This window comes from Bombina bombina, unplaced genomic scaffold, assembly GCF_027579735.1.
Source record: "Bombina bombina isolate aBomBom1 unplaced genomic scaffold, aBomBom1.pri scaffold_413, whole genome shotgun sequence".
Lineage (NCBI taxonomy): Eukaryota > Metazoa > Chordata > Amphibia > Anura > Bombinatoridae > Bombina > Bombina bombina.
In genome coordinates, this window is record NW_026512637.1 from 398,404 (window position 1) to 412,864 (window position 14,461).

Below are 14,461 nucleotides of genomic sequence, written 5' to 3' on the forward strand. Positions count from 1 at the left end.
GTGAACATCTAAGGAATCTCAAAAAAACTTTAGTTAATCATAGTGTACCCCGTCATGGAACAAAAGTCCATGAAGGTGAATCTAATATTTTCACAATTTTGCCTATTGAACACATTACCCCCAAACGGGGAAGGAATAGGTTTTTACATTTAAGACAAAGAGAGACATATTGGATTTGGAAAATGAAAACTATAAATCCATATGGGCTAAATGAACATATAGATATAGCTGCTTTCAATTAAATCGTTTATCTTTTTAGTAGTGATTTTTTAGCTATTTTCTACCACCTGTAGTTAGATTTTTAATCGCTTAGATCTAGTATTATGTCAGATGTTGTATTCAATTATCCTATTGCTTTTGTTTTTGAATGTACTAGTATTTTATCTACATATATGGGAGACAGTTTGTGAGTTCAATATGGGTCATTATATACGATTCCTCAATACACTAGTGGATATTGTTTTTAGTATCTTTAGTCTATATTCATCTGTCCTACATTGGATATTATACTTTGTAGTCTAATGGCATATGTTCTATTCTTTATTGAGATCTTGATATTTATTCCTGCTGGAGTGAGATACAGGTCTTAGTACACACTTTTAGTTCACTAATACACTTAGGTTTTTACATGCATTAGTTTTATGTTCACCTATGTATGTTGGTATGGTATTAATTACACACTAGAATATGTGTTAGATCAATATATAGCTATTTAGTATCCATATCAGTACCAATTTGGTATAGGTGTATCGTGAGCTATTTATTTTATTATGTTGTATAATATTATATATATTTTTTGTGAGCTATATTTTTTTTGTGAGCTATATGTTTTATTCATTTTGTATAATACTATGTTTAATGGAGAATTGGGTAATATTTATATACTCCTATTATGTATTATTGTATACTCATCATCAATTTTTATTAATTTTTTGCTTATTATTTGTTATTTTATTCATGCCTTTTATAATATTGGATTTTCTTATATACATGTTATATATTATATCTCTTATATATATCCACATCTTATGGTGGTATTGTATTTTGAACACACAATATAGTGTATTTTTATAATATATAATGTTTTGTTTCTATCGATATGTCCATTTTGTCACTTTATGGGCAATCTCTGTTGCTTTATAATAGTGATATATATATACAATATTTTTATTTCACTACGGTGGTATGCTTATGTCGATATCTAGCGGGATGGAGCGTATAACTTAACCGGCTCCTTTTTATATCTATATTTATTTTTGTTATTTGCTCATTAGCTAGAAGGTTCATTATATTTTTAGTACATCGATAGCCGAATATATCGGTCTTGATTTCTCCTTATTCCTGCCAGTAAGGAGAGATCTGTCAAACCTGATCAGTATTATCAGAAGATCGGTGTCTATGGAATTCAAATCACCCATTCAAGTTGAGCTCTTTTTTGCTATATTCTTCTCGATTTTTATGCGGCTTAATGAGCTTGCAATAGAGAAGTGTGTACAAATACACACGTACAATTTTGCACCAATTGAATGGAAGCCGGTTGAGATTGGGGCTCCCATTGGTCCGGGTATCGGCATACGCATGTGCACTATTCGGCAATAGACGCCGAGATTAGTTTTTAAAGTTGTGATGTTTCATTTGTTGTTTACACACCTGATGAAGCGGTCAGTATACCGGGAAACATGTTGTGTGCTATCATTTGTTTTTAAATAAAGCCATAGTAGTTTTTACAATATTGGTTATCACGACTTTTTGTGGATTGAAATATCTGCGGTAATCTTTGGGAACGAACAGTTGAATTACGAACTACCCACTGTGTTATTGAGTTTTTTTGCTTAATTTGGAATTATCACCTTGATCTGGATTTTGGAGTATCTGCACCCTCTTTCCAGCGAGAGGATAACTATCTGGGCAGCTAATAAGAGTCCAGAGTGCTGTTGTGGCACTTCTCAAGTGCCTTGTTTCTAGTAAGTACATCTTGTAAATGTGTGTGAAGAGTTAACATCACTGATGTTGCACTATTGTGGCACCTTCTTCTTTCTTCTACCACTTCACGGAAGCCGGGTCCTAAGCTTACAATCTTTCTTTTCAAATAAAGATTGCAAGAGAATGAAGAAAAATTGATAATTGGAGTAAATCAGAAAGTTTCTTAAAATTGCATGCTCTTTTCGAATCATGAAAGAAAAAAAATTGGGTTTAGTATCCCTTTAACCCCTTAACGAACAAGGACATACAGGGTACGTCCTAAAAAAAAGTCACTTAAGGACCAAGGATGTACCCTGTACGTTCTCAGGGTTTTAAAGCGCTGGAAGCAATCATGATCACTTCCAATACCGTTTTTTACCCATCCGATGCAGAGAGAGCCACTCTGTGGCCCTCTCTGCATCGGCCAGCATGGTGCCGATCATTGGTGGGTGGGAGCAGCTGGAGGGATGCGGGTGAGTGGCCCATTGTTGGTGCTTCTTCCAGATCTAAGCTCCAGTAGATCCGTGAGCACAAGAGGAGGAGGGGGCCGGGCTCGGGAGCGCGTGCGCATACACAGCCATAACCTCTGTGAGAAGGATAGGGAAAATGTGTAGACAACGATAGGGAAAGTGATCCTGGAGGGGGAAAAAAGGTTTTATAAAGTGATCCTGGAATGGGAGGGGGGAGGGTATTGAGGGGGGGAAGCTACACTACAGAACATTTACAGTTATATTTATTTTAATAAATAAAAGGCAAATGTGTAAGTAAACTGAGTACTGGCAGACAGCTGCCAGTACCTAAGATGGCGGCCAAGAGGTTGAGGGGGTGGCTTAGAGAGCTGTTTGGGGGGATCAGGGCAGTTGGGGGTAATGGGGGATACTACACTTTGTATAAAATTTATTAAAAAATAATCTTTCAAAAAAACCAAACCAAAACACCTTTATTTTTATACTGGCAGACTTTCTGCCAGTACTTAAGATGGCGGTGACAATTGTGAGGTGGGGAGGGAAGAGAGCTGTTTGAGGGGGGTCAGTGAGGGATCAGAGGGTGGGATGTGTCAGGTGGGAGGCTGATCTCTACACTAAAGCTAAAATTAACCCTACAAGCTACCTAATTAACCCCATCACTGCTGGGCATAATACAAGTGTGGTGTGCAGCGGCATTTAGCGGCCTTCTAATTACCAAAAAGCAGCGCCAAAGCCATATAAGTCTGCTATTTCTGAACAAAGGGGATCCCAGAGAAGCATTTACAACAATTTGTGCCAAAATTGCACAAGAAAATAATTTCAGTGAGAAACCTAAAATTGTGAAAAATTTAACGCATTTGGCGGTGAAATTGTGGCATGAAATATACCAAAATGGGCCTAGATCAATACTTTGGGTTGTCTTCTAAAATAAATATACATGTCAAAGGGATATTCCTGACAGATATCAGTGTTACAACGTAACTATGGCTAATTTTGAAAAAAAAAATGGTTAAATAGCGCTTCTCTCGTAATCAAGCCCAAAATGTTTAATTTAAATTGTTCTAAGTACTGAGCTTTGGGTTACAGAGATAATACCATTTTGATGGGTTGTGGTTTCAAAGAACAAACCGCTATTTCAAATACAAAAAAGGAGCAATTTCTCATACATTTTTACTCTTTTGTGTGACATCATTGGAAACATATTAAAGTGATGGTAAATTTCAGACTTTTAACTAATATATTAATCTACAAGCAAAACCGCATAATAATAAAAAAAAGTATATATATATTTTAGAATGAAAGAATCCTACTTGGTATCTTCTGTTTTTCCGCCCCGCTTCATTTCCTCTTTTGGCTGAGCTGTGACATAGAGAGCAGTCCCACCCACTCACTACCTAGGCTTCCCAAGGGCGTAAAAAAGGGCTAGACTTCAAGAGTGTCCTATGACATACACACTGATTGGATGTTCATTGGAATTGTCGTTAAAAAAAGAGATCATCCCAGAGGACTGGCATAACACTGTAATATAAGTATTACTATAGGCACAGATTTAACCCTTTTCATGGATAGATTAAACATTTTTACACATATACTATTTTAATGGCAAAACTTTAATATATGGCAATTAATTAGCTAAAGTTTACCATCACTTTAAGGTAAAGACAATTTTACAGTACACTGTGCTTTCAATAAGGACTACAAATTCACTCAATGTAACACACTCCTTTTCTACATGTATTGTGTGAACAATGTATATTTTTCTTTTTGCTGCAATACGTGTTAATAAATAAAAAAAAATATCAAAAATTTAAAAAATAAAAAATAAAATAGAGATGTGAAAGAATTGGCAGAAACCAAAGTACAATTTGTGTCAATTCTACTCATAATTTGCATTGTGCCAGTTATTTATTCATTACAGATTTCAAAATTGATATAATAATTAATATAAATAATATAAAATGAAGGCACTTGCCTACAGATTCATTTAATTCAAGATCTTTTTGGTAGTTTATCTTAAAAAGGTAACACATCTGGTTTGTATTCTATCTAATCTATCCCATATACACTAATACAATCTAATTTTCTGCCCAATTACCCTCTGCAATTATTTACAGTGGCACATTTCTCTGTGTGGGTTGTAGGTCTTCATGTTAACATTTATCTTCTTTATTCTAAGAGTTTTGTTTTTTTCAACTTTATTGATGAAAAACGGCTGTACATTGGCCTAAATTTGCTAGACTATGGTGTGGCCTAGTCAAGAGTAAAGGGACAATACATACATTTAAGACTTTCTTGTAAAATTTGATTTAAAAAAAAAATTTATAAACAATTTTGCAATATACTTTTTATTAACTGTATTACTTATTGTTAAAGGGATACTAAACCCATTTTTCTTCTTTCATAATTCAGATAGATCATGCAATTTTAAGCACTTTCTAATTACTCCTATTCTAATTTCTTTCTTCGTTCTCTTGCTATCTTTTTTGAAAACGCAGGAATCTAAGCTAAGGAGCCGACCCATTTTTGATTCAGCACCCTGGATAGCGCTTGCTGGATGGTGGCTACATTTAGCCACCAATCAGCAAGTGCAACCCAAGTGCTGAACCAAAAACAAGCCGGGTCCTAAATATATTGTGAATTCGTAGACATTGTACAGATCTGTCAGTGTATGATGAACAATCTAAAATTCTGAAAAATAGATTTTTAGAGAGGAAATACCCTTTGAAACTAATAGAAGACAGTTATTATAGAGCAAGAAACAAGGATAGATCGGAATTGTTTAACACCAACAATAGGGATCAGAGTCATAAGAAAGTGTCTACTAAAGAGAAAGTGAACAATAGTACATGGTTCATAACAAGGTATAATAACAACCATAATAGAATTAAGAGTATTCTACATAAACATTGGTTTATACTTAAGGGGGACCCGATACTTAGAGATTTGATAGACGAGTCTCCTATTTGTATGTTTAGGAGGGCTCCCTCTTTGAAAAATAGACTTGCTCCTAGCAAGGTAGTTATAAGGAAACATTGTATGAAAATTAGAAATAAATCATCTAAAAATCCTATTCCAGCATTAGGAAAAAATTGTTTTTATAGATGCAATAGAGCAAATTGTGGTTTATGTAGTTATACCACCGGAAATAGGGTGGACGTTAAATCTCATTCTACCAAGGAGGATTTTAAAATTGCATCACGTTTCACCTGTGACTCTGCATTTGTAGTATATTTGTTGCAATGTAAATGTGGAATACAGTATATTGGTAAAACCTCTAGACCCCTTAAAAAGAGGTGGGGTGAACATCTAAGGAACCTCAAAAAAAACTTTAGTTAATCATAGTGTACCCCGTCATGGAACAAAAGTCCATGAAGGTGAATCTAATATTTTCACAATTTTGCCTATTGAACACATTACCCCCAAACGGGGAAGGAATAGGTTTTTACATTTAAGACAAAGAGAGACATATTGGATTTGGAAAATGAAAACTATAAATCCATATGGGCTAAATGAACATATAGATATAGCTGCTTTCAATTAAATCGTTTATCTTTTTAGTAGTGATTTTTTAGCTATTTTCTACCACCTGTAGTTAGATTTTTAATCGCTTAGATCTAGTATTATGTCAGATGTTGTATTCAATTATCCTATTGCTTTTGTTTTTGAATGTACTAGTATTTTATCTACATATATGGGAGACAGTTTGTGAGTTCAATATGGGTCATTATATACGATTCCTCAATACACTAGTGGATATTGTTTTTAGTATCTTTAGTCTATATTCATCTGTCCTACATTGGATATTATACTTTGTAGTCTAATGGCATATGTTCTATTCTTTATTGAGATCTTGATATTTATTCCTGCTGGAGTGAGATACAGGTCTTAGTACACACTTTTAGTTCACTAATACACTTAGGTTTTTACATGCATTAGTTTTATGTTCACCTATGTATGTTGGTATGGTATTAATTACACACTAGAATATGTGTTAGATCAATATATAGCTATTTAGTATCCATATCAGTACCAATTTGGTATAGGTGTATCGTGAGCTATTTATTTTATTATGTTGTATAATATTATATATATTTTTTGTGAGCTATATTTTTTTGTGAGCTATATGTTTTATTCATTTTGTATAATACTATGTTTAATGGAGAATTGGGTAATATTTATATACTCCTATTATGTATTATTGTATACTCATCATCAATTTTTATTAATTTTTTGCTTATTATTTGTTATTTTATTCATGCCTTTTATAATATTGGATTTTCTTATATACATGTTATATATTATATCTCTTATATATATCCACATCTTATGGTGGTATTGTATTTTGAACACACAATATAGTGTATTTTTATAATATATAATGTTTTGTTTCTATCGATATGTCCATTTTGTCACTTTATGTGCAATCTCTGTTGCTTTATAATAGTGATATATAACATAATTTATGCTTACCTGATAAATTTATTTCTCTTGTAGTGTATCCAGTCCACGGATAATCCATTACTTATGGGATATTAACTCCTCCCCAACAGGAAGTGCAAGAGGATTCACCCAGCAGAGCTGCTATATAGCTCCTCCCCTAACTGCCATTACCAGTCATTCGACCGAAAACATGCAGAGAAAGGAAAACCATAGGGTACAGTGGTGACTGTAGTTTAATGGAAAAATTACCTGCCTTAAAGTGACAGGGCGGGCCGTGGACTGGATACACTACAAGAGAAATAAATTTATCAGGTAAGCATAAATTATGTTTTCTCTTGTTAAGTGTATCCAGTCCACGGATAATCCATTACTTATGGGATACCAATACCAAAGCTAAAGTACACGGATGACGGGAGGGACAGGCAGGCTCTTTATACGGAAGGAACCACTGCCTGAAGAACCTTTCTCCCAAAAACAGCCTCCGAAGAAGCAAAAGTGTCAAATTTGTAAAATTTGGAAAAAGTATGAAGAGAAGACCAAGTTGCAGCCTTGCAAATCTGTTCAACAGAAGCCTCATTCTTAAAGGCCCAAGTGGAAGCCACAGCTCTAGTAGAATGTGCTGTAATTCTTTCAGGAGGCTGCTGTCCAGCAGTCTCATAGGCTAACCATATTATGCTACGAAGCCAAAAGGAGAGAGAGGTAGCCGAAGCTTTTTGACCTCTCCTCTGACCAGAATAAACGACAAACAGGGAAGACGTTTGTCGAAAATCCTTAGTTGCCTGTAGATAAAATTTCAGGGCACGGACTACATCTAGATTGTGTAGCAGACGTTCCTTTTTCGAAGAAGGATTAGGACACAAAGATGTAACCACAATCTCTTGATTGATATTCCTGTTAGTGACCACCTTAGGTAGGAACCCAGGTTTAGTACGCAGAACTACCTTGTCTGAATGAAAAATCAGATAAGGAGAATCACAATGTAAGGCAGATAACTCAGAGACTCTTCGAGCCGAGGAAATCGCCATTAAAAACAGAACTTTCCAAGATAACAACTTGATATCAATGGAATGAAGGGGTTCAAACGGAACCCCCTGTAAAACATTAAGAACTAAGTTCAAACTCCATGGTGGAGCAACAGTTTTAAACACAGGCTTGATCCTAGCTAAAGCCTGACAAAAAGCTTGAACGTCCGGAACTTCTGACAGACGTTTGTGTAAAAGAATGGACAGAGCTGAAATCTGTCCCTTTAAGGAACTAGCGGATAAACCCTTTTCTAAACCTTCTTGTAGAAAAGACAATATCCTCGGAATCCTAACCTTACTCCATGAGTAACTCTTGGATTCGCACCAATATAAGTATTTGCGCCATATCTTATGGTAAATCTTTCTGGTAACAGGCTTCCTAGCCTGTATTAAGGTATCAATAACTGACTCAGAAAAACCACGTTTTGATAAAATCAAGCGTTCAATTTCCAAGCAGTCAGCTTCAGAGAAATTAGATTTTGATGTTTGAAGGGACCCTGGATCAGAAGGTCCTGTTTCAGAGGTAGCGACCAAGGTGGACAGGATGACATGTCCACTAGATCTGCATACCAAGTCCTGCGTGGCCATGCAGGCGTTATTAGAATCACTGATGCTCTCTCCTGTTTGATTCTGGCAATCAATCGAGGAAGCATCGGGAAGGGTGGAAACACATAAGCCATCCCGAAGGTCCAAGGTGCTGTCAAAGCATCTATCAGAACCGCTCCCGGATCCCTGGATCTGGACCCGTAACGAGGAAGCTTGGCGTTCTGTCGAGACGCCATGAGATCTATCTCTGGTTTGCCCCAACGTCGAAGTATTTGGGCAAAGACCTCCAGATGAAGTTCCCACTCCCCCGGATGAAAAGTCTGACGACTTAAGAAATCCGCCTCCCAGTTCTCCACTCCCGGGATGTGGATTGCTGACAGGTGGCAAGAGTGAGACTCTGCCCAGCGAATTATCTTTGATACTTCCATCATTGCTAGGGAGCTTCTTGTCCCTCCCTGATGGTTGATGTAAGCTACAGTCGTGATGTTGTCCGACTGAAACCTGATGAACCCCCGAGTTGTTAACTGGGGGCAAGCCAGAAGGGCATTGAGAACTGCTCTCAATTCCAGAATGTTTATTGGTAGGAGACTCTCCTCCTGATTCCATTGTCCCTGAGCCTTCAGAGAATTCCAGACAGCGCCCCAACCTAGTAGGCTGGCGTCTGTTGTTGCAATTGTCCAGTCCGGCCTGCTGAATGGCATCCCCCTGGACAGATGTGGCCGAGAAAGCCACCATAGAAGAGAATTTCTGGTCTCTTGATCCAGATTCAGAGTAGGGGACAAGTCTGAGTAATCCCCATTCCACTGACTTAGCATGCACAATTGCAGCGGTCTGAGATGTAGACGTGCAAAGGGTACTATGTCCATTGCTGCTACCATTAAGCCGATCACCTCCATGCATTGAGCTACTGACGGGTGTTGAATGGAATGAAGGACACGGCATGCATTTTGAAGCTTTGTTAACCTGTCTTCTGTCAGGTAAATCTTCATTTCTACAGAATCTATAAGAGTCCCCAAGAAGGGAACTCTTGTGAGTGGAAAGAGAGAACTCTTCTTTTCATTCACCTTCCATCCATGCGACCTTAGAAATGCCAGTACTAACTCTGTATGAGACTTGGCAGTTTGAAAGCTTGAAGCTTGTATCAGAATGTCGTCTAGGTATGGAGCTACCGCAATTCCTCGCGGTCTTAGTACCGCCAGAAGAGCACACAGAACCTTTGTGAAGATTCTCGGAGCCGTAGCCAATCCGAATGGAAGAGCTACAAACTGGTAATGCCTGTCTAGAAAGGCAAACCTTAGATACCGGTAATGATCTTTGTGAATCGGTATGTGAAGGTAAGCATCCTTTAAATCCACTGTGGTCATGTACTGACCCTTTTGGATCATGGGTAAAATTGTCCGAATAGTTTCCATTTTGAACGATGGAACTCTTAGGAATTTGTTTAGGATCTTTAAATCCAAGATTGGCCTGAAAGTTCCCTCTTTTTTGGGAACCACAAACAGATTTGAGTAAAACCCTTGTCCTTGTTCCGACCGCGGAACCGGATGGATCACTCCCATTAATAAAAGATCTTGTACGCAGCGTAGAAACGCCTCTTTCTTTATTTGGTTTGTTGACAACCTTGACAGATGAAATCTCCCTCTTGGGGGAGAGAATTTGAAGTCTAGAAGGTATCCCTGAGATATGATCTCTAACGCCCAGGGATCCTGGACATCTCTTGCCCAAGCCTGGGCGAAGAGAGAAAGTCTGCCCCCCACTAGATCCGTTCCCGGATCGGGGGCCCTCGATTCATGCTGTCTTTGGGGCAGCAGCAGGTTTCCTGGCCTGCTTGCCCTTGTTCCAGGACTGGTTAGGTCTCCAGCCTTGTCTGTAGCGAGCAACAGCTCCTTCCTGTTTTGGTGCAGAGGAAGTTGATGCTGCTCCTGCTTTGAAATTACGAAAGGAACGAAAATTAGACTGTCTAGCCTTAGGTTTGGCTCTGTCTTGAGGCAGGGCATGGCCTTTACCTCCTGTAATGTAAGCGATAATTTCTTTCAACCCGGGCCCGAATAAGGTCTGCCCTTTGAAAGGTATATTAAGCAATTTAGATTTAGAAGTAACGTCAGCTGACCAGGATTTTAGCCACAGTGCTCTGCGTGCCTGAATGGCGAATCCGGAATTCTTAGCCGTAAGTTTAGTTAAATGTACTACGGCATCTGAAATAAATGAGTTAGCTAACTTAAGGGCTTTAAGCTTGTGTGTAATCTCATCTAATGGAGCTGATTCAAGTGTCTCTTCCAGAGACTCAAACCAAAATGCTGCTGCAGCCGTGACAGGCGCAATGCATGCAAGAGGTTGCAATATAAAACCTTGTTGAACAAACATTTTCTTAAGGTAACCCTCTAACTTTTTATCCATTGGATCTGAAAAGGCACAGCTATCCTCCACCGGGATAGTGGTACGCTTAGCTAAAGTAGAAACTGCTCCCTCCACCTTAGGGACCGTTTGCCATAAGTCCCGTGTGGTGGCGTCTATTGGAAACATCTTTCTAAATATCGGAGGGGGTGAGAACGGCACACCGGGTCTATCCCACTCCTTAGTAACAATGTCAGTAAGTCTCTTAGGTATAGGAAAAACGTCAGTACTCGCCGGTACCGCAAAATATTTATCCAACCTACACATTTTCTCTGGTATTGCAACTGTGTTACAATCATTCAGAGCCGCTAACACCTCCCCTAGTAATACACAGAGGTTTTCCAGCTTAAATTTAAAATTTGAAATATCTGAATCCAGTTTGTTTGGATCAGAACCGTCACCCGCAGAATGAAGCTCTCCGTCCTCATGTTCTGCAAATTGTGACGCAGTGTCTGACATGGCCCTAATATTATCAGCGCACTCTGTTCTCACCCCAGAGTGATCACGCTTACCTCTTAGTTCTGGTAATTTAGCCAAAACTTCAGTCATAACAGTAGCCATATCCTGTAATGTGATTTGTAATGGCCGCCCAGATGTACTCGGCGCTACAATATCACGCACCTCCCGAGCGGGAGATGCAGGTACTGACACGTGAGGCGAGTTAGTCGGCATAACTCTCCCCTCGTTGTTTGGTGAAATATGTTCAATTTGTACAGATTGACTTTTATTTAAAGTAGCATCAATACAGTTAGTACATAAATTTCTATTGGGCTCCACTTTGGCTTTAGCACATATAGCACAGATATCTTCCTCTGAATCAGACATGTTTAACACACTAGCAAATAAACTAGCAACTTGGAAATACTTTTCAAGTAATTTACTATAATATGAAAACGTACTGTGCCTATAAGAAGCACAGAAAAAGTTATGACAGTTGAAAATTAATAAACTGAAAAGTTATAGCATCAAATCTTTGTAAAAAACACAATTTTAGCAAAGGATTGCTCCCATTAGCAAAGGATAACTAACCCTGATAGCAGAAAAAAAAAAAAAAATACAGAAATAAACGTTTTTTTTTTTTTTTTTTATCACAGTCAACTACAATCTCACAGCTCTGCTGTGAGTGATTACCTCCCTCAAAACAAGTTTTGAAGACCCCTGAGTTCTGTAGAGATGAACCGGATCATGCAGGGAAGACAATAAACTTCTGACTGAATTTTTTGATGCGTAGCAAAAGCACCAAAAAAGGTCCCTCCCCCTCACACATAACAGTGAGAGAGATCAGTAAACTGTCATAAATTAAATAAAACGACTGCCAAGTGGAAAAAAATAGTGCCCAAAACATTTTTTCACCCAGTACCTCAGAAAATTAAACGATTTTACATGCCAGCAAAAAACGTTTAACATTAATAAATTGAGTGTTATTAAAAAGCTTGTTGCTAGTCCCTGCAAATTAGGCTAAAGTTTTATGCATACAGTATAATTCCAGTGAAGTGCCATTCCCCAGAATACTGAAGTGTAAAATATACATACATGACAGCCTGATACCAGTTGCTGCTACTGCATTTAAGGCTGAGTTTACATTATATCGGTATGGCAGAATTTTCTCATCAATTCCATTGTCAGAAAATAATAAGCTGCTACATACCTCTTTGCAGATTAATCTGCCCGCTGTCCCCTGATCTGAAGTTTACCTCTCCTCAGATGGCCGAGAAACAGCAATATGATCTTAACTACTCCGGCTAAAATCATAGAAAAACTCAGGTAGATTCTTCTTCAAATTCTACCAGAGAAGGAATAACACACTCCGGTGCTATTATAAAATAACAAACTTTTGATTGAAGGTATGAAACTAAGTATAATCACCACAGTCCTCTCACACATCCTATCTATTCGTTGGGTGCAAGAGAATGACTGGTAATGGCAGTTAGGGGAGGAGCTATATAGCAGCTCTGCTGGGTGAATCCTCTTGCACTTCCTGTTGGGGAGGAGTTAATATCCCATAAGTAATGGATTATCCGTGGACTGGATACACTTAACAAGAGAAATATACAATATTTTTATTTCACTACGGTGGTATGCTTATGTCGATATCTGGCGGGATGGAGCGTATAACTTAACCGGCTCCTTTTTATATCTATATTTATTTTTGTTATTTGCTCATTAGCTAGAAGGTTCATTATATTTTTAGTACATCGATAGCCGAATATATCGGTCTTGATATCTCCTTACTCCTGCCAGTAAGGAGAGATCTGTCAAACCTGATCAGTATTATCAGAAGATCGGTGTCTATGGAATTCAAATCACCCATTCAAGTTGAGCTCTTTTTTGCTATATTCTTCTCGATTTTTATGCGGCTTAATGAGCTTGCAATAGAGAAGTGTGTACAAATACACACGTACAATTTTGCACCAATTAAATGGAAGCCGGTTGAGATTGGGGCTCCCATTGGTCCGGGTATCGGCATACGCATGTGCACTATTCGGCAATAGACGCCGAGATTAGTTTTTAAAGTTGTGATGTTTCATTTGTTGTTTACACACCTGATGAAGCGGTCAGTATACCGGGAAACATGTTGTGTGCTATCATTTGTTTTTAAATAAAGCCATAGTAGTTTTTACAATATTGGTTATCACGACTTTTTGTGGATTGAAATATCTGCGGTAATCTTTGGGAACAAACAGTTGAATTACGAACTACCCACTGTGTTATTGAGTTTTTTTGCTCAATTTGGATTTATCACCTTGATCTGGATTTTGGAGTATCTGCACCCTCTTTCCAGCGAGAGGATAACTATCTGGGCAGCTAATAAGAGTCCAGAGTGCTGTTGTGGCACTTCTCAAGTGCCTTGTTTCTAGTAAGTACATCTTGTAAATGTGTGTGAAGAGTTAACATCACCGATGTTGCACTATTGTGGCACCTTCTTCTTTCTTCTACCACTTCACGGAAGCCGGGTCCTAAGCTTACAATCTTTCTTTTCAAATAAAGATTGCAAGAGAATGAAGAAAAATTGATAATTGGAGTAAATCAGAAAGTTTCTTAAAATTGCATGCTCTTTTTGAATCATGAAAGAAAAAAAATTGGGTTTAGTATCCCTTTAACCCCTTAACGAACAAGGACATACAGGGTACGTCCTAAAAAAAAGTCACTTAAGGACCAAGGATGTACCCTGTACGTTCTCAGGGTTTTAAAGCGCTGGAAGCAATCATGATCACTTCCAATACCGTTTTTTACCCATCCGATGCAGAGAGAGCCACTCTGTGGCCCTCTCTGCATCGGCCAGCATGGTGCCGATCATTGGTGGGTGGGAGCAGCTGGAGGGATGCGGGTGAGTGGCCCATTGTTGGTGCTTCTTCCAGATCTAAGCTCCAGTAGATCCGTGAGCACAAGAGGAGGAGGGGGCCGGGCTCGGGAGCGCGTGCGCATACACAGCCATAACCTCTGTGAGAAGGATAGGGAAAATGTGTAGACAACGATAGGGAACGTGATCCTGGAGGGGGAAAAAAGGTTTTATAAAGTGATCCTGGAATGGGAGGGGGGAGGGTATTGAGGGGGGGAAGCTACACTACAGAACATTTACAGTTATATTTATTTTAATAAATAAAAGGCAAATGTGTAAGTAAACTGAGT